The sequence below is a fragment of the Erythrolamprus reginae genome, chromosome 1, assembly GCF_031021105.1.
Source record: "Erythrolamprus reginae isolate rEryReg1 chromosome 1, rEryReg1.hap1, whole genome shotgun sequence".
Taxonomy (NCBI): Eukaryota; Metazoa; Chordata; class Lepidosauria; order Squamata; family Dipsadidae; genus Erythrolamprus; species Erythrolamprus reginae.
Window position 1 is genome coordinate 81,200,958 of NC_091950.1, and position 6,066 is coordinate 81,207,023.

General features: G+C 43.7%; 1 protein-coding gene across 2 annotated transcripts in view; it reads right to left on the minus strand.

Moving 5' to 3' along the window:
* The window catches only part of RASGRP1 (RAS guanyl releasing protein 1), a 73,620-nt gene extending 71,701 nt beyond the window's left edge, over positions 1-1,919 (minus strand). The window contains exon 1 of one of the 2 annotated variants that reach the window (XM_070756521.1): positions 1,599-1,919. The gene's annotated coding sequence lies outside the window, so the exon portion shown is untranslated. The remainder of the gene's footprint in view (positions 1-1,598) is intronic. The other variant, XM_070756509.1, reaches the window with a different exon arrangement.
* Between the last annotated feature and the right edge of the window lie 4,147 nt (positions 1,920-6,066).

The window sequence follows — 6,066 nt, forward strand, 5'->3', positions numbered from 1 at the left end:
ATAACCAACACTTTGAATTGAGTTCAGAAACCAATTGGCAGCCAATGCAGACCGTGCATTGAATCCTTCATACAATGAAGGATACATTCTATGGCAGGGGTGTCAAATTTGTATTGTCACAGCATCACATGAAGTATCAGAACTTTTTTCCCCTTCGCTAAACTAGGTGTGGGCATGGCCAGCACATGATGCATCCAGCTTGTGGGACACGAGTTTGACAGCCCTATTCTGTAGGATACAGCAGAGTATTGTTTCTAATTTCTAGCAATTTTAAAATGCGTGGACCTCAGTTCCCAGAATTCTCCAATCAACATGCTTTAGCCCTTTCCCCCTCAGGATTAACTTGTCTTGTCACTCTACTTCTTTCCTAGATATTATGGCTTATTTGTCCCCTCTCTCCTCTACTACTCTCTTCTGTTCTCTTCAAAAAAGAATATCATAGCCAGTCTGTGGGATTCAGCTCATTAACAAGTCCTTAGCAACCCTTAAACCTACCCTTTCTTGACTCATCTGCCCATTGAATCTTTCTGAGTGCAACCTATTACCTGCTAAAAGCTATCCTTCCGGCAATCATTGCCCATGAGACCTTAACATTTGAACATACTAAACAAGCAGACAAACACATTACAGGAACCCAGTACAAATCGTTTATGCAAACTTGGATAATTGGTTAACTGAGTAAGCCAGGATCAAATTAATCACTTGTGTTGTGTGAGCTCAGTTGCTGGATCATAATTCAACTAGCATAGCCTCTCCCAAGAAAAGCGGCATTCCTTAAGGAAATGTTTTAAAAAATGATACACAGTAACAATTGTTTATACATTTCATAAAATGCATCTATAGCACCTGCAAAAATAGGGGGGGGGGTTACCTTTAAAAGGAGTACTTTTCAATTAAGTATTGAGGATACTTTTACATCTAGTTATTTACATCTAAATAACAGTCAGAACTTTTAAACCTGTTTTAGAGTAAAAAATACCTAACTTTACAACAGCTGTTGTATGACAAGTTAGCACAGCAGTGCAGTTATTCAGTGGGTTTTTATTGTCCCAGATGTGTCGAGCAACAGCAATTATTGCTTCCTGTCAATACAGCCATTACTAGCTAGTGAGATTCTTGCAGTCCCAGGATCAGAAAGTCTCCTTTTTAAAGCAGTTCCAAAGGAAGAGTGTTCTTCCTCATTTCCTTTTTAAAAAAAATTGCAATATTAAAAAAATTCCATCTCGCTCTACTACCCGTTCAACCCGTGGGAACAGAGAAAGAAGTGCACCATTGTCTTCTATCATTACTTTTTATCATTACTTAGCTAATGTTTTAGTGTACAAATTACCATCCCATAATTGTTTGACAAATATAAGAAAGAAAGAAAGAAAGAAAGAAAGAAAGAAAGAAAGAAAGAAAGAAAGAAAGAAAGAACCTTGCTCGATGACTGCTTGCGCCCGGATCGTCGGCTGCCAAACCTCCATATGGTTGTGTGTTCAAAGACGCCCATTCCCAAAACCAGGTGGGAAGAACCGCGCTGACCAATGAAGGGAAAGGAACAACTCCCCGAAACAGACGGGGAGGGAGTGGAGAAACTTAAGGCACCCCAAACTTACCGGCTCCGAGTCCTGTTCTTTCGTCAACAGCCTCGTTGCCTCGGCCGAAGAACCGCGCCGAGCGCGGCACGTCCGAAGCCGGGATGAACCTGCCGGTGCATTCCTGCCTCTCGCCGTCCGAAGCGCTGCGGAAAAGCGAGGAGAGGCGACCTCGTCAGGCGGACCGCCGAGTGGAGTGGAGGTGGGGGGGCGGAACCGACGAAAACTTTTGCAGGCACGAAGGAAGTCGCGGAGCAGCTCGACCCCGGGCGACGTCTCAGATTTTCCTCGTGCGCGCGGCTCTCCGAACGGCTCGGGGCGGAAGCGCCCACCACGTGTCCCGGCCGCCTGGCTGGTTTTGAGCGTCATTAGGTGCCTCAAAGGTTCCCGCGTTTGGCCCCGAGGGGGAAGAGCGGCGCTTTGCCCGCTGAGCGGTGAGGTAGCAGGGACGGAATCTCTGCCTGCCGACTATTTCCCCCCCCCCCCCAAGAAGTGGAAAATAGGAATGCTTGCGGTGATACAGATGTTGGCACACCGGTTCTCCCCGTCACGCCTTTTCTTGACACAAAAGCAGTACCAAATAATGTTACCCTTATGTGAAAAAGTGATAAAACTGAACGGGTCCAAAGACGGGCTACAAAAATTGTGGAAGGTCTTAAGCATAAAACTTATCAGGAAAGACTTAATGAACTCCATCTGTATAGTCTGGAGGACAGAAGGAAAAGGGGGGGGCATGATCGAAACATTTAAATGTGTTAAAGGGTTAAATAAGGTTCAGGAGGGAAGTGTTTTTAATAGGAAAGTGAAAACAAGAACAAGGGGGCACAATCAGATTAGTTGGGGGAAAGATCAGAAGCAAGGTGAGAATTTTTTTTACTGAAAGAGTAGTAGATGCTTGGAATAAACTTCCAGCAGATGTTGTTGATAAATCCACAGTAACTGAATTTAAACATGCTTGGGATAAACATATCCATCCTAAGATAAAATACAGGAAATAGTATAAGCGCAGACTAGATGGACCATGAGGTCTTTTTCTGTTGTAATCTATGTTTCTAATGTGCGCGTGTAATGTCATTTTGGAGAAGCCAAGGCCTCAGCCCAACAAATTTTCCTAAATTCCTCCCCTTTCAGCGTTATGTTACTTTTAGGTACTTTTGATTCTCATTTCACTTGGTTATAAATAAGTATGCTGGGTTTCAGGAACTTTTATTTATAGACTTTTATTTGGCTTATTGTCTATTTTTGAAATGGTTCAAGTGAGGTAAAATGGTGCAGGAAAAGTTTCTGAGTGAATTTGAACAACATGGGAAAAAGAACAATCCTGGCATTAGTATGGGATCCCTGATTGGTCAGGTTGTAAAAATATGTTCCAAGGCACCAGAATAGAAGCTTTAGTTCCTAACACCATGGGAAATTTGTCTTTTCCCATGGTCTTAGGCAACCCCTGTGAAACAGTCATTTGACCCCCAAAGGGGTCCTAACCAGCGTTCCCCGTAAGCTGCGCCTGTGCGCAAGTGCGCACCCCAAAATACTCCCCCGTGCACCCTTTTCCACGGGCACGCACTACCCATCCCCCTGCCAGCCCGCGGTGGGGCAGGGGCGGGAAGGCGCCGGCAGTAGAAGGAAAGAGCCGCAGCCACCCCTGCCTCCCTCCGGTGCCTCCGGCCCCCTCGTGCCCCTGACCTCTCGGCCCTACCCCCGCCCGCCCAATCCACCCCCTCTCCTCCACCACCTCCTGCCTTGGGGCGCGACTTCTCCCGCGGCGGTGGCTACGGCTTCTCCTCCGTATCATCATCCATGCTCCTGGCAAGAGGGATGGAATTGGCCAAGACGTGGCAGCCCCACTTTTTGGGAGGGCGGGGCTGGAACAGAGGGGCAGCTGCGATGGGGCTGGCTCGGCAAAAGTGCTCCCAACGAAGGGGCTGTGAGAGGGTTTTCTCCACGCGCTTCAGGAATGCCCACCCCGCCCCTCTCTCAGCCCCCTCGCTGGGAACGCTTTTGTCCCGGACTTTCAGCAAGGGGGCTGCAGTAGAGGCAGGGCAGGCGTTCCCGAAGCGCTCGGAGAAAGCGCTCTCGCAGCCCCCTCACTGAGAGAGAGAGAGGGAGCGAGAGAAAGTAAGTGAGAAAGAGAGAGAGAGAAAAAGGGGGGGAGAGATAGCAAGAGAGAGAACAAGAGAAAGAAACCAAGAGAGATAGAAAGAAAGAGTGAGTGAGAGAGAAAGCAATAGAGAGAGAGAAAGAAAACAAGAGAGAAAGAGAGAGATAGAAAGAGGGGGAGAGAGAAAGAGAGAAATGACTCTTGATTTAAAGCATATGGTAAAAAGCACCCAAATAATAACAGAGAAAAAAAACCCAGCCTTGTGTGTGTGTGTGTGAACTCTTGAACCATTTCCAATAGCTCACCTGTTATTGGAAATGGTTCAAGAGTTCACAAACACACAAAAACCACACACACAAGGGGGGAGGAGACAGGGATGGAAAAAGAGGAGAAATAGTAATAATAGTAATAGATTTTGGTTTTGTTTTATTATTAATTTATTTTAATAAAAAATAAGGGAATTCTTTTCTTGTTTGTTTGTTTGTTTGTTTGTTTGTTTATATATGTATATATACTTCTATGCCGCCCAGTCCCAAAGGGACTGCTGCTCAGACACTATACCTTTCCGCCCACACCGAAAAAAAATTAGAGGGAACATTGGTCCTAACCCCCAGGTTGAAAACCACTGATCTATATATATAAAAGCAAAAACTGCTCAGACATTAATCATGGAATCTCTAGAACCGTAAAACCTACAAACTTCAAATTTGCCATCTAGTGTTCCTCTTGGCTTCTAAGAAAGGATTTTTCAAATGAGCATCAGAGCACCAGTATTTCTTATATTATTATTAACAAGCTTTGATGCTAAGGAGTTCTCCCCCTCCCAACCTGAAAAGAAATCTGATCCAAATGCAAAACGCAAGCAGAGGAGTTTCAGTTTCTTTTTTGCTTTCACGGCACCAAACAACAGTTGAGCTAAGCCAGACTAGCCAGATGAATATCAATGGATGCTGGTAGGTCAAAACAGATTTCCCCCCCTTATTTTCCTCCTCAGTTCAGACCAATCTGTTCCTTCTACTGTAATACTAGTTAAAGGGAAAAGAGCCAAAAAAGCAAGAAAATGTTTACATATGTGATTATAGGGTAGCTGCCTGTATCTCCCATGGCCAGTTCTATGTGGCATTCTCCAGAGTCAGTTCACCTGATAGCCTGGTCATCTTCCAGTCAGAGAGTAAAACCAGGAATGTTTATAGGGAGATCTGAACAATTCGTCTGAGGTACCAATTGAAAGCCTATTCTCTGCAAATTATATCTTCATCTGTAACAGAAACTTAGCTTACCATTTCTAACAAAATACAGTCCTCTTTAGAACTACTTGTCAATTTTCAAGCTTTAAGTGTCAATTGATCAAGCCCCATCCCATAGGTTTGTAAGGAAGCACGGGTATCAGCTAGTGGAAGATTCTTACAAAAAGAATCTGTAAGCAAAACAAAAATTTTCCTCTCACCTTTAACAAGTTTGCAGCCCTTGAATCACTTGAATGGGACCTTCAAACAGAACTGGAAAAAAACAGCTGCTAGCTATTTCACTACCTGGCAGGCAAGAACTAAATTAGAATCTGGATTCTCTCCCCATTTCTCACTCTGTTTATAACTTGCTAATTCACCTGCTAACCTCAAGGGACATAAAAATAAGCTTAAAGGTAATATGTAAAAGCAGACTATGAAAAGAGTCCCACCAGAAAATTCAATGGAGTTTAAACCCAAAATGAGAGAAGAGCAAGCTCTCAGCTATAAAATATGATCTGGAATTCCCGAAAAAGGACTTTGATGCTTTTGTTTAAAAAACATGATGCTGCACCTACCACTTTATTAAAACCATGCAGAAGCCCAGATTAAGCCACATATTTCTGACATCCTAAAGGTGCTTTTGAAGAGACTTCTTGGATTAGAAGTGAAATGTTTTCAAAGAAAAAACAAAGTTCAGTTGCCTCCTGAAAAAGCACCTTTGGGACAACCACGACCTGATGACTGAAAATCACTACAGACTAATTCTGACATGCTCTTTGATAAAGGGCAAGTTGTTAAAATAAAACTGACAAAACTTCAGTCAAATGACTGTACAGTATTAATAAATCCTTCCTCCTTGATAAAGGCAAAAAGTGGGGCTTCATGCATACTAATCCAGAATATTACTTAATGTCTATTCTCTTCCATATGTATTGTATATTGGACAAAGAATAAATAAAAATAAATAAAAAATTAATTTTTCCAAAGGTCACATGAGAATCTGGGACTGTTGTCGAGGGCTGCTGCTCCAATGTTGCCCCACAGTTGCCCTGCCCACTGCTGCTGCTCCTGGGCGGAGTGTAGCTTGTGGGTCATAAAATTCCCAGCTCTATAGTAAACCCCCTTTAGATATTCCCTGCGAATTAAATTGTTCACTTTAGTT